Source organism: Ranitomeya imitator, chromosome 5 (assembly GCF_032444005.1).
Source record: "Ranitomeya imitator isolate aRanImi1 chromosome 5, aRanImi1.pri, whole genome shotgun sequence".
Classification (NCBI taxonomy): Eukaryota; Metazoa; Chordata; class Amphibia; order Anura; family Dendrobatidae; genus Ranitomeya; species Ranitomeya imitator.
Window position 1 is genome coordinate 643,993,639 of NC_091286.1, and position 23,226 is coordinate 644,016,864.

General features: G+C 48.2%; 1 protein-coding gene across 2 annotated transcripts in view; it reads right to left on the bottom strand.

The window, feature by feature from the left end:
- PUM2 (pumilio RNA binding family member 2) overlaps nucleotides 1-7,955 on the bottom strand; it is a 48,061-nt gene extending 40,106 nt beyond the window's left edge. The window contains exon 1 of one of the 2 annotated variants that reach the window (XM_069728140.1): nucleotides 7,812-7,955. The gene's annotated coding sequence lies outside the window, so the exon portion shown is untranslated. The remainder of the gene's footprint in view (nucleotides 1-7,811) is intronic. The other variant, XM_069728141.1, reaches the window with a different exon arrangement.
- Between the last annotated feature and the right edge of the window lie 15,271 nt (nucleotides 7,956-23,226).

The window sequence follows — 23,226 nt, forward strand, 5'->3', positions numbered from 1 at the left end:
AGAATCTTGGCCCAGGCCGAAATGGCCTTTGCCACCCAGGTGGAGGCGAAACTGGGGCAGAGGGAAGCTCCTGATGCCTCGAAAGCTGATTTGGCTAGAGTCTTGATCTGTCTGTCCGTAGCGTCTTTAAGAGACGCACCGTCTGGTAAGGACAGGACCGTCTTGGATGAAAGATGGGAAACTGGCGGGTCCACCTTTGGAGATTCTGCCCATTTGGCAAGAAGGTGAGGACTAAAAGGGTATAATATGTCCAGGTGTTTTCTACCTGGGAAACGCTTCTCAGGATGTTCCCAGTGCTTAGACAGGGTAACCTTAAATTCCTCGTGATTGGGAAAGGAGCGAGAAGGACGCTTGACCTGTTTGAAGGAGACGGAAGGATCCTGTGAGAGAACCTCGTCCTGTTTAAGGCTATGTGCACACTTTGCAGATTCCACTGCGGATTTTTCCGCAGCGGAATTGCAAAATCCGCAGTGAAAACCCATCGCGGTTTTTACTGCGGATTTATCGCGGTTTTTACTGCGTTTTCTTCTGCGGATTTTCAACTGCAGTTTTCTATTGGAGCAGCTGAAAATCCGCAGAAAAGAAGTGACATGCTGCGGAATGTAATCCGCAGCGTTTCCGCGCGGATTTTTCTGCAGCATGTGCACAGCGTTTTTTGTTTCCCATAGGTTTACATTGAAATGTAAACTCATGGGAAACTGCTGCGGATCCGCAGCGGTCAAATCCGCTGCGGATCCGCAGCAAAATCCGCAAAGTGTGAATATAGCCTAAGAGTTTGGGAGATAGCCAAGATAAGACCATCTACAATAGTCTGTATGCCAGACGTCTGGTCTGAGTCAGACCCGGACTGGGAATCTATGTCCGACCCAAGGTCCTCCTCCGAAGAGGGGAATTGGGAAAAGGTGAGCAGCTTGGGAACTGCTGAGGGACCCGGAGAGCTGAAAGAGGAGCCAGACAGGGACCTCTTTCTAGAGCGGCCGGAGCGTTCTTCTGAGGGTCGATAACAGGTGCGTGCGACTCGCCATGAGAGACGGTGGCTGTAGCTAGATGCGGAAGTCGTTTAAGCGCCTGGACCAGAGATTGAGATACTTTAGTCAAGTCAGAGACTGACGGAGACATAGCAACAGCCCACTCTAGGGGAGGGGGAGTGCACACATTCCGAGTTTCAAAAGCTTCCTGCGGGGCAGACATGGTAGGCGGACTGCAGGATTGGCAGAAGGGCGACGACTGACCTGCTGACCACTTTTTCTTGCAGCGTGAGCAAGCGTAATGAATGATGGTGGGTTTGGAAACAGAAGCCCCAATAGAGTTGGACGTATGTAGGCTGTGAGCTTATGGTAAGAAAAAAAGGTTGGAAAGCTCTGCCTGTGTAAGTCTAAACTACTGCAGTGCTGCCTCCGGAGTATGATATACTGCAGGGGAGGGATGCTAGGGTACGGATGAAAGCCTACCGTACAGGAAGGAAAGAGCTGCAGCTGAGCCGGTATCCGTGCCCCCCGAGCGGTGTAGCGTCCGATAGGGAGCAGAATCCAAGATGGAGGAGGAATATAGGCCTCGTGGGGAAAGGGGGGAGTGGTTAATCGCACAGCAAATGACCGGGAAGAGGGAAACCCCTGATAGGTCCAGCGCCAGAAGGGGACGTGTGAGCTGTATTAAAATATCGCTGGGCGCCAGAAAGCGCGGGCGATCAGGAGGCGTGGCCGACCGGCCCGAACTGAGGGAAAGTGAAAGTAAAAAAGGGGAGCCGCGGCTCTGAATGCAAGGCAGCGCTGACAGGTCCAGGGGAGCGAGCGAGCCAGCGTGGAAATGGCGCGTAACACAAACATCAATCTCCTTCCCCCCGGTATGTCGTCGTTACCTTGTTCTTCAGCGCTGTAAGGTGAGGGTCGTCCAGGGGCCCAAGGGAAGGCAGGGACGCTGGAGAGAAGAACCCTCTTGCAGGGGACGGCATCAACCCCCTTGGGGTAAAAGGGGGGGGGGGGGGGGAAGGTCACCGCTGGTGACTACCGTCTGCCCCTCAGCCCTGTCCGAGGAGAGGGGTGAGGAGGAAATTCGGCAAGGACCGGCCACCAAACTCACCCTGAGGCACCAATGAAGGCACAGGGGAGAAATGTCCTGCCAGCAGGCCTGAGTGTTGCGCTGTGGGTGACACCACACTGCTCGCTCAGCCGCTAATAATGGGAAGGCAGAGTGAACTAACACCCTGATTCCCTAAAAGTTGAATCTGAAAAACAAAATAAATAATTAGTAAAACACAACAAACCTGCGAAAGCAAAAAATGATTAGCTGCGGATCTGGGAGATCCAGGTGCGCCAATGATTAGCTGCGGATCTGGGAGATCCAGGTCCGCCTCCTACAAACACCAAGCACAAACTGAGGTGCTCCGTGCCTGTCGGTGGTGTATACTGTCGGGGAGGAGTTATTGTTCTTTTCATTTTTGCATAGTGTCAGCCTCCTAGCAGCATACAACCACGGTTATCTGTGTCCCCCAATGAAGCGATAAAGACGATGTAAACGAGGCCAATAACGGTAAAGATGATTATTTGTAACAGGATGACTGCTGGAAATGGCCGTATACTCCCGGGGGGCAGTAATGTATCAAACACTGGAGAGCCGCACCTAAATGTGCCCGGCGCACCACTACTGCCACGTGTGACTACGTCTTGTGCATGTCCACACTGGGCAGATTCTTCCTGCTACCATTACTGGACCCCTCCGTGTACAGAAACCAGCCGTTCTCAGAGTTGCGAGGGTCCCAAGTATCAGACCCCCTTACTTAGCCGCAACTTACCACCCATCCTTTGGTGACTTTCTCCAATAAAGACATTGAAGACTGTGGAAAATTTACGGCCAAAGGCGTCAGGCAGTATTTACAAACAGCAAGAAAAATGCCCTGACATCCACGGGAAAGTGCTCTAAGACCCCCACCACCTTTCCCCAAACCTACACAAATTCCTACAGACACACGCACAAGATTTGCTCAGGTTTTAGTAATACTTAAAGGGGTTGTCCAGTAACTATGTGACTGTAGACTTGTGAATCCTCACAGCGAGCCCCAAGCGCACCGTCAGGATTTTCCATTGACACAAGTACGAAGTTTGCATACATGCAGTCACGTGCCGACAAGATGTGCGCGGCCTCGCTCAATACATGCAGTCACGTGCCGACTAGACGTGCGCAGCCTCGCTCAATACATGCAGTCACATGCCGACTAGACGTGCGCGGCCTCGCTCAATACATGCAGTCACATGCTGACTAGACGTGCGCGGCCTCGCTCAATACAGAAAAAATAAACATAAGTGGGGTCACTGTGTCCTTAAAGGGAACCAGTCAGGTCCCCCACGTCCTTGAATCCAACAGCATTCACCTGTATAATGTAACTCCGTTAAATAAATGCTTTAACTCCTTTACGACATGCGCCGTACCTGTACTGTGCATGCCATGTCTCACTTTGTTGTGGGCTCCGGCGCTGAGCCCACACCTATCCCATCAGCTTTTTTGAACAGCCGACATGTGCCCCTAATAGCCGCGGGAGGAATCATGATTCACCAGCGGCTGTTAACCTGTTAAATACTGCTGTCAATCTGACAGCAGCATTTAATGTGATCGTGCCGGAAGCGCGTCACTAATACCGCTCATAGGTGCCAGCGTGGGCACGGATAGCAAGTGAGCATTACTGCTACATACAGCAGGGCTGCTTATTAGTCTCCCAAGGAGACCTATTGAAATAACTGAAAATTATAATAAAAAAAAAGGTTTTAAAAATACTAAAAATAAAATAAAAAGTTCAAATCACCCCCCCCCCCCCATTCAAAATAAAACAATTAAAAAAATACACACATTTGGTATTACAGCGTTCAGAATCGCCCGATCTATCAAGATATAACAAGAATAAATCCGATTGGTAAACGGCGTACCAGAAAAAAAAAATCAAAATGCCAGAATTACGTTTTTTGGTCGCTGCAACATTGCATTAAAACGCAATAATGAACGGGCCATCAAAAGAACGTATCTGCACCAAAATGATATCAAAAACGTCAGCTCAGCACGCAAAAAATAAACCCTCACCCCACCCGAGATCACAAAAAAATGGAGACACTACAGGTATTGGAAAATGGCGCATTTTTTAAATTTTGATAACATAACTTGCGCGACCGGCGTCATCGACGCTCACGCAAATCTGCACATGAGCGCCGCTCATTCCGGCAGCGTCACTGCGTCTCTGAGTCCGGGTGTACGCAGTGATAACATGGAAAGACGGCCGACTAGTCTGGGGAACTAACGCCCCATCGACTGGTCAGCACCGTCCGAAAAGTAAGAGAGAAAAGAAGAACTATACAAGTTCAAAAAAATAACTGCACGCAGCCTGTTTGGTTTTTGCCAGCATGATGTGGCATGGAGGGATTTCGAGTTTGTTCAACAGGGTTCTATAAAAACAACAAAAGGAAACATTGGGTTTTCTGAAGAGTATATGAAGGCATAACAGCGGTCACAGGCCTGTGTCTCCAAGACTGCTGAGAAACTACAACTCCCAGCATGCCTGAGCAGACGCAGGTTACTAGGGCATGCTGGGAGCGTTCGCACAGGAAGGCGGAGGATGAATCGTTTTCCTGAGCATTGTTTACTCTGCGTACACCACTGTGATGTGAACAAGACGTCTTCAGCCGCAGGAATGTGCCCCATATCGTAGGAAGCCTATCCGAGTGCAGGAAAGCTGGGTGCGACCAAACCGGCCTCCATGGCTGGGGGGGGGGGGATTCTGCTTTCCCAGACTCCGGAATCACTCGTCTGCTACTGAAAGCAGAAGTTAGATTTGGTAATTAGGGGCCTAGACGCTGCGGAGAGGGCCCGGGGGACCACCATAAGCTTCATGTAGGACCTTCATCATCTGTCCATCACCTACTACAACCCTCATCACTGGGTAAGGACAACAATGGCAGTGTGGCGGTCAGACAGGGGTCACATCAGAGTCCAAAAGTGACCTGAAGTGCAGGAAAAGGATCCAAGACTCCAGGCTGAACCGGCCAGAACTGTTCTATCACGGCCAAGTCGGGTCAAAATCAAAGGGTGTACATCTCTAGAGAGGAGACTCACTGCTGGAAACCCCCGCAAGACAAGGCAACCACACAGACCAGAAATCATCCTGACAAGGGACCACCCACACACAACAGACCCCCCCACCACACACACACCTCCCTGCCAGGAAAACCCATCCCCCACCTCAATGACAGAAAAACCCTTCCCTTTCCCACTATCACACCTTTGCCAGAAGACCCCCTTCCCCTGCTACCACTCTCTCCCCGGTGGCATGACACCCTCCCCCACCGGCCATCACTCTCCGTGGTGACACGAGACCCCCTACCCGACGCCCCTCCTCCCACCACTACTCTCCCCCCAGTGCCAGGAGACCCCCTTCCCCCACCACTACTCTCCCCCCAGTACCAGGAGACCCCCTTCCCCCACCACTACTCTCCCCCCAGTACCAGGAGACCCCCTTCCCCCCACCACTACGCTCCCCCCAGTGCCAAGAGACCCCCTTCCCCCACCGCTACTCTCCCCCCAGTGCCAGGAGACCCGCTTCCCCCACCGCTACTCTCCCCCCAGTGCCAGGAGACCCCCTTCCCCCACCGCTACTCTCCCCCCAGTGCCAGGAGACCCCCTTCCCCCACCGCTACTCTCCCCCCCAGTGCCAGGAGACCCCCTTCCCCCACCGCTACTCTCTCCCCAGTGCCATGAGACCCCCTTCCCCCACCGCTACTCTCCCCCCAGTGCCAGGAGACCCCCTTCCCCCACCGCTACTCTCCCCCCAGTGCCAGGAGACCCCCTTCCCCCACCGCTACTCTCTCCCCAGTGCCAGGAGACCCCCTTCCCCCACCGCTCTCTCCCCAGTACCAGGAGACCCCCTTTCCCCCACTACTACTCTCTCCCCAGTACCAGGAGACCCCCTTTCCCCCACCACTACTCTCTCCCCAGTGCCAGGAGACCCCCTTCCCCCACCGCTACTCTCCCCCCAGTGCCAGGAGACCCCCTTCCCCCACCGCTACTCTCTCCCCAGTGCCAGGAGACCCCCTTCCCCCACCGCTACTCTCCCCCCAGTGCCAGGAGACCCCCTTCCCCCACCGCTACTCTCCCCCCAGTGCCAGGAGACCCCCTTCCCCCACCGCTACTCTCTCCCCAGTGCCAGGAGACCCCCTTCCCCCACCGCTCTCTCCCCAGTACCAGGAGACCCCCTTTCCCCCACTACTACTCTCTCCCCAGTACCAGGAGACCCCCTTTCCCCCACCACTACTCTCTCCCCAGTGCCAGGAGACCCCCTTCCCCCACCGCTACTCTCCCCCCAGTGCCAGGAGACCCCCTTCCCCCACCGCTACTCTCTCCCCAGTGCCAGGAGACCCCCTTCCCCCACCGCTACTCTCTCCCCAGTGCCAGGAGACCCCCTTCCCCCACCGCTACTCTCTCCCCAGTGCCAGGAGACCCCCTTCCCCGACCGCTACTCTCCCCCCAGTGCCAGGAGACCCCCTTCCCCCACCGCTACTCTCTCCCCAGTGCCAGGAGACCCCCTTCCCCCACCGCTACTCTCCCCCCAGTGCCAGGAGACCCCCTTCCCCCACCGCTACTCTCCCCCCAGTGCCAGGAGACCCCCTTCCCCCACCGCTACTCTCTCCCCAGTGCCAGGAGACCCCCTTCCCCCACCGCTCTCTCCCCAGTACCAGGAGACCCCCTTTCCCCCACTACTACTCTCTCCCCAGTACCAGGAGACCCCCTTTCCCCCACCACTACTCTCTCCCCAGTGCCAGGAGACCCCCTTCCCCCACCGCTACTCTCCCCCCAGTGCCAGGAGACCCCCTTCCCCCACCGCTACTCTCTCCCCAGTGCCAGGAGACCCCCTTCCCCCACCGCTACTCTCTCCCCAGTGCCAGGAGACCCCCTTCCCCCACCGCTACTCTCTCCCCAGTGCCAGGAGACCCCCTTCCCCGACCGCTACTCTCCCCCCAGTGCCAGGAGACCCCCTTCCCCCACCGCTACTCTCTCCCCAGTGCCAGGAGACCCCCTTCCCCCACCGCTCTCTCCCCAGTACAAGGAGACCCCTTCCCCCACCACTCTCCCCAGTACCAGGAGACCCCCTTCCCCAGTGGCAGACCCCCTTCCCCCGGCTAGAGACCCCTGCACTCTCCCCCCAGTGCCAGGAGACCCCCTTCCCCCACCACTACTCTCTCCCCAGTACCAGGAGACCCCTTCCCCCACCACTACTCTCTCCCCAGTACCAGGAGACCCCCTTCCCTCACCACTACTCTCTCCCCAGTACCAGGAGACCCCCTTCCTTCACCACTACTCTCTCCCCAGTACCAGGAGACCCCTTCCCCCACCACTACTCTCCCCCCAGTACCATGAGACCCCCTTCCCCAGTGGCAGACCCCCTTCCCCCGGCTAGAGACCCCTGCACTCTCCCCTGGCGCCATGAGACCCCCACTATCTCCCCACGGGCAGGAGGCCCCTCGCCATTTCCCCGGGCAGCCGGCCCTTTGTGGCGGTCGCACTGCCCCCCGGGGCTCCCTCTCCCCGCCTGATGCCATGCTGCCTGCCGCTTCCGGCCACACACAGGATTAACGGCAGCAGCCGAACAATGCCCGGTAATTGCCGCACTTCCCCCCTCCCAGTGCAGGCCCTGCTCAGCCCGCCATGCCGTGCACCCTTCCGGGCTCCAGCACACACCACCAGCCAGGCGCCCTCCCGACATGCCAGGCCCGAGTGCGGCCTACCCCGTCCTGCCCGATCCCCGGCCTCACGTACCCTGCGCGCCGCTCACTCACCGCCTGGTTCGGTGACCGCTCCAGAGCGAGGCTCGGGCCGCATAGACGGAGCGGGGAAGCTGCTGGAGGCCCAAGTCACTGCAACATGGCGAGGAGGAGAGCGGCGGCCGAGCGGCTACTACTACACCTCCTGCTGCGCCTGCGCACTGCAGCCTGGGAGACGGAGGAGGCGACTCCTGACTGCGGCCTCACCGCCTCCTCCTCCTCCCCCTGCTGCTGCCGGCACCGGAGCTCCGAGCACGACCCCGCAATGTGTCCTTATGTGAGGGGATTGTTCTGCAAGCTGCTTCCATTATGTATTTATGGGGAAATTGCTTGAAATGCGCCTCCTTTATGGAATCATCCTCAAAAAAGCTTGGAAAACTCTTCTCATTCATTTCTTTGAATCTTTTTTTGCTGGGTTTCCGTAATTGAGCCGAAACTCTTGTTGAGTTTCTGCATCAAAAACTTCTCAAAAAACGTTTTCTGCTCCAAAAACTCTTTGAAAAATTCCTTCTGCACATAACCAGCAAGCGGAAACTGAGCAGAAACTCTCCAAATCCTCCTCAAAATGGAACAATCAAAAACTTGGTGTGAAGACTATATCGTTTCATGTCAATCGTTTGTATCCTATCTTCAGCTGTATGAGAATATCTATCTCAGCCGGGGGTCAAGCCTCAAAAGGCTGTGCGTGACTGATCTCACACCTTGAGCCAGCAAAGACTTACTTTCAGTATAGTGTTCTGCTCTAGTTGCAAAAACGTTCCAGAAACTTAATTCCATGAGGAGTTATGGAGATACTATACGTCCTAGCCGTACATCGTGTACATTTTTGAGCTCTCTGGAACCGATTGAACGTCTCCCAGGGTTTCGATCTGTTCTAACACCTCAGGAAAGGAAGATAAGATTGTCTAATAGGATCCAGATAGTAAAGATGCATTTAGTCTCAACACATAGCAGGGGCCCAGCCGGATCCGATTGCGCCAAAACCCCTTCTCTTGGACCGTCCATTAAAGAGTTATTACCCATCTTAGGTTTTGGAGTTTTTAGCTGCTACAGGCGAGAGGAGAGGATTTGGGTTCAGCCCAGAGGGTAGGAGCGGAGTGACCCGAGGGGATATAGGCTAGTGTAAGGCCACATGGGCTCTCGGTACACTTCGAGTAACGTGCTGTGAAGAACCTAGGAGCCATCTGGCAGGCCATGCCCCTCCTGCAGCCCAGCGCACTCACGATCGAACGTGAACTTGGTAATTGACATGATCCATCTGCTTAGATCTTTTGTCCTAACACTATAGTACTATAGTATTGCATATATATAACCATTGTGTATATAGTGTATTGTATAGTGTGCCCTTAAGGAGACTAAATATGTAATTTAACCATGGGCTGCTCTTTTATCTCTATCCACAAATTCACATATCCGTTTCTCGGCTTAACTTTCCATGCTACCGGGGCTGGTTTCTAGGCCGATATAATGCAGTAAACGGAGCGGGCTTATATCTAACGAGGGACTGGTGGCAGTCCTACCGGGCTGACCAGGCGCTGTTTCACTGGTGCTAGTGAAAGGGGCCTCTCAGTATTGTGAGCGAGTGTGGTGTCACGTTAGTGACTGCGTGGGCCACATCATCTCACTCCCTGGGCCCGTGAGAACAGGGAGGTGTCTGTGTAAAACTGTATCAAGCTGACCTTGCGTGTCCCCATGGGATGCGGAACACCATTTTGGTGAAAGTGGGGATACATGACCTGACTGACGTAATAGTGAAATCAGGCGGGGTGGCGAGCTGTGGGACAATCCCATGTGGTGTCAGTGGTGAGATTTTGCATGAGTTCTTCGATGTCATCCTTAACACTTGGAGTTTTTAAACCAAAAATTGGCTAAAAGTGTTGACACCATTGAAATTGTTCCAGAAAAAGAAGTATTTCCCCTAGAAAATTATTGCAATTCCACGTTTTGATATAAACATGTTTATTTATTTTGTGTGAATTAAAACAAGACAAAAAAAAACAGAGGAGAAAAACGCAAGTTAGACATAAGTTCCCACAAAACCCCCAAAATGAGCAGACAAAATTGTTGACAGCTTTCCAAAATTGTGGGAATACAACTTTATTTCAAGCATGGACATGGACGCAGAGAAAAATTCATGAAAGGTTGTAACGCAGGATAGTCCGGATCGTGGATAAGCAGGCACAATCACGTTCAAAAGAAATTCAAGCTGTCCTTCAGGCTCAGGGTGCATCAGTGTCCGCGCAAACTATCTGTCGACATTTGAGTGAAAGCTATGGCAGGAGACCCAGGAGGACCTCACCGCTGACACAGACATAAAAAAGCTAGACTGCAGTTTTCCAAAATGTACGCGAGTAAGCCAAAATCCTTCTGGGAAAGCATCTTGTAGACAGATTAGACCAAGATAGAGCTTTTTGGTAAAGCACATCATGCTACTGTTTACCAAAAATGGAATAAGGCCTACAAAGAAAAGAACACAGTACCTACAGTCAAATATGATGGAGGTGCAAAGATATTTTGCTGCCTCTGGCACTGGGTGCCTTAACTGTGTGCAAGGCATCATGAAATCTGAAGATTACCAAAGGATGTTGGGTCACAATGTAGTGCCCAGTTGCAGAAACTTGGGTTTGCTTCCTAAGCCATTGGTCTTCCAGCAGGACAATGACCTCAAACATACTTCAAAAAGCCCCAAATATGAATGGAAACAAAGTGCTGGAGGGTTCTGAAGTGGCAGCAGTGAGTCCGGATCTAAATCCCATTGATCACCTGTGGAGAGATCTTAAAAGCGGTGTTGGGAGAAGGCGCCTTCACATATGAGAGACCTGAAGAAAGTGCTCCAAAATTTCAGTTGAGAGGAGGAAAAAGCTTGGTGATTATAGGAAGCAATTAATTGTAGTTAATTATCCCTAAGGTTTTACAACCAAATATTAGGTTGAGGGTGCCAACAATTTTGTCCGGCCCATTTTTGGTGTTTTGTATGAACTGATGTCCAATTTGCCTTTTTGTCTTAGTTTTTTTTTGTGCTGTTCCAATACATACTAGGAAATAAACGTGTGTATAACAAAACGTGAGTAATTGCAATAGATTTCTGGAAGAAATGTTTTGTTTTGTGGGACAATTTCAAGGGTGCCAACACTTTCGGCCATGACTATATGCATTTCTGTAAAACGACTTGCTGTTCATATGTTCAGGTTTTTTAATGTATTTTAACAACTTCATGTTTCAAAAAAACTTTAAGCAGTTAAAAGAAGTGGCCGGTCCATTTGTCTGAAATTTTCCGCTCCAAAGACGCTCTGTACTTTACACTACAAGTCAATGGGAAAGCTCAAAAGACGCCCGGAAAACAACCAGAGTTTACCACCGTTTTTGTGTAAAAATAAACTATATATATATATATATATATATATATATATATATATATATGCGCTAGCAGTTTCTTCATTATTCAGTGGAGTGAAAAAAAATGACAGCAAAAAAGACTTTAAAAAAAATGTACGAGAACCCTCCAGAATACCGCTGGATGAAAAAAATGCTCAGGAAATGATGAAAAAGAATGACACAAGATACGTTTTAGGAAAAAAAAAAAGGAAAAAACAGCTTCCTGCAGAATCTTCTGCTTGAAAAACGTGGAAGTTTCTCCTAAGTTTAGACATTGTGCACACGCGGCCTTTGGGTTCGCACTTGGCGGACGGATGTGCTGCAGATTTTCCATCCAGACTTGTGGGCGATAATATCATTGCACCTCATCCATGCGCTGCAAGAAAAATCTACATGGACACGGATGGTGAATCTGTGCCCTGCAGTGAGGGAAATCCATGGCAAGATCTACAGTGTGTGCCCCAGGATCTTCTCCCGCTTGATGCGGTCCCTTCTGGAAGTCCCACTTGGACATTCTTCCCTTTGGATTTTTCCTCATCTCCTTTCAAGAGATTTTTTTTTTTTTAATTTTTCAATCTATGGACCCGTATCAGGGATCGTTTTAGGTTTTTTCTTGTCATCAGAGCTGTAGATTTTACGGACACTATTTTGGGCTCTATACAACTCGACTCTCTGACCTCTTTATATTCAGTTTTTGGGAAGGTGAAAAAAAAAAGCGATTCTAACAATTTTATTGCTTCTTTTACTCACAGTGGCGGTAAATAGTCTAATATTTTATTAGTTCGGACAGTATGGGCTTGTGCACACTTTGCAGATTTGGTGCATTTTTGCTGCCTTTTTTCCTTGCAGATTTTCTAGAAAAACCTGAAGCAAATCCTGATGCCAGCAAAGTGTATGAGAACCCTGACGTGTCATGCACGTGTTGCTTATTTTTGACAGATCTGTTGCAGAAAATAATCTGCTGCGTCTCAATTCTCTGTGCGTTTTTCACCATTGACTACACTCAAATCAATAAAAAACGCACCAATTGCTCATTTTTGCAGCTGTGCTTTTTCTGCCAAGAGATGCAAAAATGGTGCAGAAATTCAACTCACCATGTGCACATACCCTTACATTTGTGGTAATACCAAATAGATTTTTTAAAAATATTTTAATAACTTTTTGAGATTGTGAAAAAAATGCTTTTTGAACATTTATATCTTTTTATCCTTATATATTTGTATTTTTTTAAACTTTTTTAATGGTCTCTCTAGGGAACTGTGATCGCTTGTAGAATTCACTGCACTACTGGAATATTGCAGTGTATCGGAAAATTAACAATCTCTTCTAAAGCCCAATCTGTCATGATCCCAATGGCAGGGGATCACAAAAGGACAAGCACAAAAACAAAACAAGCTCTAGGGTGATGGAACCTGAGCTGACCGCGATCCTGAACCTAAACACACAACTAGCAGTAGCCGGGGAACGTGCCTACGATGATTCCTAGACGTCTCGCGCCAGCCGAAGGATTAACTTCCCCTATAAGAAGAAACACAGACCTCACTTGCCTCCAGAGAAACACCCCACAGAAATAGCAGCCCCCCACATGTAATAACGGTGAAATGAGAGGAAAGCACATACGTAGTTATGAAAATAGAATCAGCAAAAATGAGGCCCGCTAAAGCTAGATAGCAGAGGATACAAAAGTGAACTGCGCGGTCAGCGAAAAACCCTTCAAAAAACCATCCTGAAATTACTTGAACTCATGTGCCAACTCATGGAACATGAGGAGTAATTTCAGCCCACTAGAGCAACCAGCAGCAAGGAATCACATCTCTGCAAGCTGGACTAAGACAAAAATTAAGCAAAACGTGGAACAGGAAAATCAAAACTTAGCTTGTCCTGAAGATAACAGACGCAGGGAGCAGAGGTAAAAAGACACGCTGATTACATTGATAGCCGGCGAGGAAATGACAAAAAAGCCAGGTTAAATAGGAAACTCCCATAACCTGATGGAACAGGTGGACACCAGAGACCGCAGAGAACACAAGTCAACCAGTACCATCAGTAACCACCAGAGGGAGCCCAAAAACAGAACTCACAACAGTACCCCCCCCGAGGAGGGGTCACCGAACCCTCACGAGAACCACCAGGGCGACCAGGATGAGCCCTATGAAAAGCACGGACCAAATCGGCAGCATGAACATCAGAGGCAATCACCCAAGAATTATCCTCCTGACCATAACCCTTCCACTTGACCAAATACTGGAGTTTCCGTCTGGAAACACGAGAATCCAAGATCTTCTCCACAACATACTCCAATTCACCCTCCACCAGCACCGGAGCAGGAGGCTCAAGCGAAGGAACGACAGGTACCTCATACTTCCGCAACAACGACCGATGGAACACATTATGAATAGCAAACGATGCCGGGAGATCCAAACGAAACGACACAGGGTTAAGAATTTCCAAGATCCTATAGGGACCGATGAACCGAGGCTTGAACTTAGGAGAAGAGACCTTCATAGGAACAAAACGAGAAGACAACCACACCAAGTCCCCAACAAGAAGTCGAGGACCCACGCGGCGACGGCGATTAGCAAACATAGTAACATAGTAACATAGTAACATAGTTAGTAAGGCCGAAAAAAGACATTTGTCCATCCAGTTCAGCCTATATTCCATCATAATAAATACCCAGATCTACGTCCTTCTACAGAACCTAATAATTGTATGATACAATATTGTTCTGCTCCAGGAAGACATCCAGGCCTCTCTTGAACCCCTCGACTGAGTTCGCCATCACCACCTCCTCAGGCAAGCAATTCCAGATTCTCACTGCCCTAACAGTAAAGAATCCTCTTCTATGTTGGTGGAAAAACCGTCTCTCCTCCAGACGCAAAGAATGCCCCCTTGTGCCCGTCACCTTCCTTGGTATAAACAGATCCTCAGCGAGATATTTGTATTGTCCCCTTATATACTTATACATGGTTATTAGATCGCCCCTCAGTCGTCTTTTTTCTAGACTAAATAATCCTAATTTCGCTAATCTATCTGGGTATTGTAGTTCTCCCATCCCCTTTATTAATTTTGTTGCCCTCCTTTGTACTCTCTCTAGTTCCATTATATCCTTCCTGAGCACCGGTGCCCAAAACTGGACACAGTACTCCATGTGCGGTCTAACTAGGGATTTGTACAGAGGCAGTATAATGCTCTCATCATGTGTATCCAGACCTCTTTTAATGCACCCCATGATCCTGTTTGCCTTGGCAGCTGCTGCCTGGCACTGGCTGCTCCAGGTAAGTTTATCATTAACTAGGATCCCCAAGTCCTTCTCCCTGTCAGATTTACCCAGTGGTTTCCCGTTCAGTGTGTAATGGTGATATTGATTCCCTCTTCCCATGTGTATAACCTTACATTTATCATTGTTAAACCTCATCTGCCACCTTTCAGCCCAAGTTTCCAACTTATCCAGATCCATCTGTAGCAGAATACTATCTTCTCTTGTATTAACTGCTTTACATAGTTTTGTATCATCTGCAAATATCGATATTTTACTGTGTAAACCTTCTACCAGATCATTAATGAATATGTTGAAGAGAACAGGTCCCAATACTGACCCCTGCGGTACCCCACTGGTCACAGCGACCCAGTTAGAGACTATACCATTTATAACCACCCTCTGCTTTCTATCACTAAGCCAGTTACTAACCCATTTACACACATTTTCCCCCAGACCAAGCATTCTCATTTTGTGTACCAACCTCTTGTGCGGCACGGTATCAAACGCTTTGGAAAAATCGAGATATACCACGTCCAATGACTCACCGTGGTCCAGTCTATAGCTTACCTCTTCATAAAAACTGATTAGATTGGTTTGACAGGAGCGATTTCTCATAAACCCATGCTGATATGGAGTTAAACAGTTATTCTCATTGAGATAATCCAGAATAACATCCCTCAGAAACCCTTCAAATATTTTACCAACAATAGAGGTTAGACTTACTGGCCTATAATTTCCAGGTTCACTTTTAGAGCCCTTTTTGAATATTGGCACCACATTTGCTATGCGCCAGTCCTGCGGAACAGACCCTGTCGCTATAGAGTCACTAAAAATAAGAAATAATGGTTTATCTATTACATTACTTAGTTCTCTTAGTACTCGTGGGTGTATGCCATCCGGACCCGGAGATTTATCTATTTTAATCTTATTTAGCCGGTTTCGCACCTCTTCTTGGGTTAGATTGGTGACCCTTAATATAGGGTTTTCATTGTTTCTTGGGATTTCACCTAGCATTTCATTTTCCACCGTGAATACCGTGGAGAAGAAGGTGTTTAATATGTTAGCTTTTTCCTCGTCATTTACAACCATTCTTTCCTCACTATTTTTTAAGGGGCCTACATTTTCAGTTTTTATTCTTTTACTATTGATATAGTTGAAGAACAGTTTGGGATTAGTTTTACTCTCCTTAGCAATGTGCTTCTCTGTTTCCTTTTTGGCAGCTTTAATTAGTTTTTTAGATAAAGTATTTTTCTCCCTATAGTTTTTTAGAGCTTCAATGGTGCCATCCTGCTTTAGTAGTGCAAATGCTTTCTTTTTACTGTTAATTGCCTGTCTTACTTCTTTGTTTAGCCACATTGGGTTTTTCCTATTTCTAGTCCTTTTATTCCCACAAGGTATAAACCGCTTACACTGCCTATTTAGGATGTTCTTAAACATTTCCCATTTATTATCTGTATTCTCATTTCTGAGGATATTGTCCCAGTCTACCAGATTAAGGGCATCTCTAAGCTGTTCAAACTTTGCCTTCCTAAAGTTCAATGTTTTTGTGACTCCCTGACAAGTCCCCCTAGTGAAAGACAGGTGAAACTGCACAATATTGTGGTCGCTATTTCCTAGATGCCCGACCACCTGCAGATTTGTTATTCTGTCAGGTCTATTAGATAGTATTAGGTCTAAAAGTGCTGCTCCTCTGGTTGGATTCTGCACCAATTGTGAAAGATAATTTTTCTTGGTTATTAGCAGAAACCTGTTGCCTTTATGGGTTTCACAGGTTTCTGTTTCCCAGTTAATATCCGGGTAGTTAAAGTCCCCCATAACCAGGACCTCATTATGGGTTGCAGCTTCATCTATCTGCTTTAGAAGTAGACTTTCCATGCTTTCTGTTATATTTGGGGGTTTGTAACAGACCCCAATGAGAATTTTGTTACCATTTTTCCCTCCATGAATTTCAACCCATATGGACTCGACATCCTCATTCCCTTCGCTAATATCCTCCCTTAAAGTGGACTTTAGACAAGACTTTACATAGAGACAAACCCCTCCTCCTCTCCGATTTTTACGATCCTTTCTAAACAGACTGTAACCCTGTAAGTTAACTGCCCAGTCATAGCTTTCATCTAACCATGTCTCGGTTATTCCCACTATGTCAAAGTTACCTGTAGATATTTCTGCTTCTAGTTCTTCCATCTTGTTTGTCAGGCTTCTGGCGTTTGCGAGCATGCAGTTTAGAGGATTTTGTTTTGTTCCAATCTCCTCACTGTGGATTGTTTTAGAAATGTTCTTACCTCCCTTCTGAGTATGTTTTCCTGGGTCGTCTTTGTTCGAGTCTAATGTTTTTCTTCCCGTCCCCTCTTCTTCTAGTTTAACGCCCTCCTGATGAGTGTAGCGAGTCTTCTGGCGAATGTGTGTTTCCCAGGTTTGTTGAGGTGTAGTCCGTCTCTGGCGAGGAGTCCATCATACCAGTAATTCACACCGTGGTCCAGGAATCCAAATCCTTGTTGTCTGCACCATCGTCTTAGCCAGTTGTTTGCATCAAGGATCCTGTTCCATCTCCTGGTGCCATGCCCGTCTACTGGAAGGATAGAAGAAAAAACTACCTGTGCATCCAGTTCCTTTACCTTCTTCCCCAACTCTTCAAAGTCCTTGCAGATTGTCGGTAGGTCCTTCCTTGCCGTGTCATTGGTGCCAACATGTATCAGAAGAAATGGGTGGACGTCCTTGGAGCTGAAGAGCTTTGGTATCCTATCGGTCACATCCTTGATCATCGCACCTGGAAGGCAGCATACTTCTCTTGCAGTTATGTCTGGTCTGCAGATGGCTGCTTCGGTGCCTCTCAGTAGTGAGTCTCCCACCACCACCACTCTTCGTTGCTTCTTGGCTGTACTTTTTGCTGTCACTTGTTGCTGTGTGCCCTTTTCTTTTTTGCTTGCTGGTATTGCTTCATTCTTAGGTGTGCCATCTTCATCCTCTACAAAGATTTGATATCGGTTCTTCAGTTGTGTGGTTGGTGATTTCTCCATGGTCTTCTTGCTTCTTTTGGTCACATCTGCTGAGCCCTCTCCTGGGACAACTTCAAATTGTCCACCACATGACTCCAAATCCTATGCAACCTATCCACCACCATGTCCACTCCAGGACAATCAGAAGGCTCCACCTGACCAGAGGAAAAACGAGGATGAAACCCCGAATTACAAAAGAAAGGAGACACCAAGGTAGCAGAACTAGCCCGATTATTAAGGGCAAACTCGGCAAGCGGCAAAAAGGAAACCCAGTCATCTTGATCAGCAGAAACAAAACACCTTAAATAAGTTTCTAAAGTCTGATTAGTTCGTTCCGTCTGGCCATTCGTCTGAGGATGGAATGCAGACGAAAAGGACAAATCAATGCCCATCTTAGCACAGAACGTCCGCCAAAATCTAGACACAAACTGGGATCCCCTGTCAGAAACGATGTTCTCCGGAATGCCATGCAGACGGACCACGTTTTGAAAAAACAGAGGGACCAACTCAGAGGAGGAAGGTAACTTAGGCAAGGGTACCAGATGAACCATCTTAGAAAAGCGGTCACACACAACCCATATGACGGACATCTTTTGAGAGACAGGGAGATCCGAAATAAAGTCCATGGAAATGTGCGTCCAAGGCCTCTTCGGGATAGGCAAAGGTAACAACAATCCACTGGCCCGAGAACAGCAAGGCTTAACCCGAGCGCAAACTCCACAAGACTGCACGAAAGAACGCACATCCCTCGACAAGGAAGGCCACCAAAAAGACCTGGCCACCAAGTCTCTAGTACCAAATATTCCAGGATGACCTGCCAACACAGAAGAATGGACCTCAGAGATGACTCTACTGGTCCAATTATCCGGAACAAACAGTCTTTCCGGCGGACAACGATCAGGTTTATCCGCCTGAAACTCCTGCAAAGCACGTCGCAAGTCTGGGGAGACGGCCGACAAAATCACCCCATCCCTAAGGATACCAGTGGGCTCAGAATTTCCAGGGGAGTCAGGCACAAAACTCCTAGAAAGAGCATCCGCCTTCACATTCTTTGAACCTGGCAGGTATGAAACCACAAAATTGAAACGGGAGAAAAACAGTGACCAACGAGCCTGTCTAGGATTCAGACGCTTGGCAGACTCAAGGTACATCAGATTTTTGTGATCAGTCAAGACCACCACACGATGTCTAGCACCCTCAAGCCAATGACGCCACTCCTCAAATGCCCACTTCATGGCCAAAAGCTCCCGATTACCAACATCATAATTCCGTTCAGCGGGCGAAATTTCCTAGAAAAGAACGCACATGGCTTCATCACTGAGCCATCGGAGCTTCTCTGTGACAAAACCGCCCCCCGCTCCGATCTCGGAAGCATCGACCTCAACCTGAAAAGGAAGCGACGTATCTGGCTGACGCAACACAGGAGCAGAAGAAAACCGGCGCTTAAGTTCCTGAAAGGCCTCCACAGCCGCAGGAGACCAATCAGCAACATCAGCACCTTTCTTAGTCAAATCCGTCAAAGGCTTAACAACACTAGAAAAATTAGTTATGAAGCGACGATAAAAATTAGCAAAGCCCAAGAACTTCTGTAGACTCTTAAGAGATGTAGGCTGCGTCCAGTCACAAATAGCCTGAACCTTGACGGGATCCATCTCAATAGTAGAAGGGGAAAAAATATACCCCAAAAAAGAAATCTTCTGGACTCCAAAGAGACATTTAGAACCCTTTACAAACAAAGAATTGGCCCGCAGGACCTGAAACAACTTCCTAACCTGCTGAACATGAGACTCCCAGTCATCAGAAAAAAACAAAACATCATCCAAATACACGATAATAAATTTATCCAGATATTCACGGAAAATATCGTGCATAAAAGACTGGAAGACAGAAGGAGCATTAGAAAGTCCAAAAGGCATCACCAAATACTCGAAATGGCCCTCAGACGTATTAAATGCGGTTTTCCACTCATCACCCTGCCTTATCCGCACAAGATTATACGCACCCCGAAGATCAATCTTAGTGAACCATTTAGCCCCCTTAATGCGAGCGAACAAATCAGTCAACAATGGCAAAGGATACTGATATTTGACTGTAATCTTATTCAAAAGACGATAATCTATGCAAGGCCTCAAGGAACCATCTTTTTTGGCCACAAAAAAAAACCTGCTCCCAAAGGGGACGAAGATGGACGGATATGTCCCTTTTCCAAGGACTCCTTAACATAATTCCGCATAGCAGTATGCTCTGGCACTGACAGATTGAACAAACGACCTTTAGGGAATTTACTGCCGGGAATCAAATCTATAGCACAATCGCAATCCCTGTGAGGAGGAAGCGAACTGAGCTTAGGCTCCTCAAAAACCTCCCGATAATCAGACAAAAATACCGGAACCTCAGAAGGAGTAGATGAAGCGATAGAAATCGGAGATGCATCATCATGAACCCCCTGACATCCCCAGCTTAACACAGACATTGTTTTCCAGTCCAGGACTGGGTTATGAGTTTGTAACCATGGCAGACCAAGCACTAAGACATCATGTAAATTATACAGTACCAGGAAGCGAATCACCTCCTGATGAACGGGAGTCATACGCATGGTCACTTGTGTCCAGTACTGAGGTTTATTCATAGCCAAAGGTGTAGAGTCAATTCCTTTCAAAGGAATAGGAACTTCCAGAGGCTCCAGACTAAACCCACAGCGATTGGCAAATGACCAATCCATAAGACTCAGGGCAGCGCCTGAATCTACATAGGCATCGACGGAAATGGATGATAATGAACAAATCAGCGTCACAGACAGAATGAACTTAGACTGTAAAGTACCAATGGCAACAGACTTATCAACCTTTTTTGTGCGTTTAGAGCATGCTGATATAACATGAGCTGAATCACCACAATAAAAACACAATCCATTTTTCCGCCTATAATTTTGCCGTTCACTTCTGGACTGAATTCTATCACATTGCATTATCTCAGGTGCCTGTTCAGAAGACACCGCCAAATGGTGCACAGGTTTGCGCTCCCGTAAACGCCGATCAATCTGAATAGCCATAGTCATGGACTCATTCAGACCTGTAGGCGCCGGGAACCCCACCATAACATCTTTAATGGCCTCAGAAAGGCCATCTCTGAATTTTGCAGCCAGGGCGCACTCATTCCACTGAGTAAGCACCGACCACTTCCGAAATTTCTGACAATATATTTCTGCTTCATCTTGCCCCTGAGAGAGAGCCAATAAAGCTTTTTCAGCCTGAATCTCTAGGTTAGGTTCCTCATAGAGCAAACCCAATGCCAGAAAAAACGCATCCACATTGAGCAACGCAGGATCCCCTGGTGCCAATGCAAATGCCCAATTCTGAGGGTCACCGCGCAGGAAAGATATAACAATCTTGACCTGCTGAGCAGGGTCTCCAGAGGAGCGAGATTTCAAGGAAAGAAACAACTTGCAATTGTTCCTAAAATTCAGAAAACTAGATCTATCTCCAGAAAAAAACTCTGGGACATGAATTCTAGGTTCAGACATAGGCGTATGTACAACAAAATCTTGTATATTTTGAACCTTAGCAGAAAGATTATTCAGGCTGGAAGCCAAACTCTGGACGTCCATGATAAACAGCTGAGGTCAGAGCCATTCAAGGATTAAGAGGAGGAAAGAAGCAGTCAAGCTGCAATTAAGGCTAGGCAGCAAACACTGAGGAGGAGAAAAAAAAAAAAAAAAAAAAAAACTTCCTCAGACTACTTTTCCTCCTACTTCAGCCAAAACGATGACCAATTTTTTCTGGCCGGCTATACTGTCATGATCCCAATGGCAGGGGATCACAAAAGGACAAGCACAAAAACAAAACAAGCTCTAGGGTGATGGAACCTGAGCTGACCGCGATCCTGAACCTAAACACACAACTAGCAGTAGCCGGGGAACGTGCCTACGATGATTCCTAGACGTCTCGCGCCAGCCGAAGGATTAACTTCCCCTATAAGAAGAAACACAGACCTCACTTGCCTCCAGAGAAACACCCCACAGAAATAGCAGCCCCCCACATGTAATAACGGTGAAATGAGAGGAAAGCACATACGTAGTTATGAAAATAGAATCAGCAAAAATGAGGCCCGCTAAAGCTAGATAGCAGAGGATACAAAAGTGAACTGCGCGGTCAGCGAAAAACCCTTCAAAAAACCATCCTGAAATTACTTGAACTCATGTGCCAACTCCTGGAACATGAGGAGTAATTTCAGCCCACTAGAGCAACCAGCAGCAAGGAATCACATCTCTGCAAGCTGGACTAACAAAAATTAAGCAAAACGTGGAACAGGAAAATCAAAACTTAGCTTGTCCTGAAGATAACAGACGCAGGGAGCAGAGGTAAAAAGACACGCTGATTACATTGATAGCCGGCGAGGAAATGACAAAAAAGCCAGGTTAAATAGGAAACTCCCATAACCTGATGGAACAGGTGGACACCAGAGACCGCAGAGAACACAAGTCACCCAGTACCATCAGTAACCACCAGAGGGAGCCCAAAAACAGAACTCACAACACCAATCACAGGCCTCATAGGTGTATAACATGGCAGACACTGGTTTCTTCGGTACGCCCCCTGCCTGCCATGACAACGCCGTCAACACCCAATTCCAACCTCTAAAGTGCTGCTGTGACCATTGACTGCGGCATCTAAGCAGTTCAATTGGTATATTATTACCTAATGTGGAGATCACATCTAATATATAATTGTCTACGGGTCACTTCCGTCTGTCTGTCCTTCTGTCTTTCACGGATATTCATTGGTCGCGGCCTCTCGCGAGACCGCACGTCATCATCTCGCGAGACCGCAATGCATGGAGCGGTCACCGGGGCGTCGCGAGGAGCGTCGGTAACCGGCCGCTTCGATCCGGGGGCTCCGGATGGTGAGTATGTAACTATTTTTTATTTTTTTATTATTTTTAACATTAGATATTTTTACTATTCATGCTGCTTATGCAGCATGAATAGTAAAAAGTTGGTCACACAGGCTTAATAGCAGCGTTAACCAAGTGCGTTACACCGCGGTCAACGCTGCCATTAACCCTGTGTGAGCACTGACCGGAGGGGAGCTACGTGACTGGGCAGTATACTACGTGACTGGGCAATATACTATGTGGCTGGACAATATACTATATGGCTGGGCAATATACTACGTGGGTGGGCAATATACTACGTGGCTGGGCAATATACTACATGGCTGTGCTGTATACTATGTGGCTGGGCAATATACTACGTGGCTGGACAATATACTACGTGGCTGGGCAATATACTACATGGCTGTGCTGTATACTACGGCTCTGTGCTGTATACTATGTGGCTGGGCAATATACTACATGGCTGTGCTCTATACTACGGCTCTGTGCTGTATACTATGTGGCTGGGCAATATACTATGTGGCCGGGCAATATACTACGTGGGTGGGCAATATACTACGTGGGTGGGCAATATACTACGTGGCTGGGCAATATACTACATGGCTGTGCTGTATACTACAGCTCTGTGCTGTATACTATGTGGCTGGGCAATATACTATGTGGCCGGGTAATATACTACGTGGGTGGGCAATATACTACGTGGGTGGGCAATATACTACGTGGCTGGGCAATATACTACGTGACTGTGCTGTATACTACGGCTCTGTGCTGTATACTATGTGGCTCTGTGCTGTATACTACGTCACTGGGCAATATACTATGTGACTGGACAATATACTACGTGGCTGGGCAATATACTACGTGGCTGTGCTGTATACAGGGCCGGTTTTAGACAAAGTGG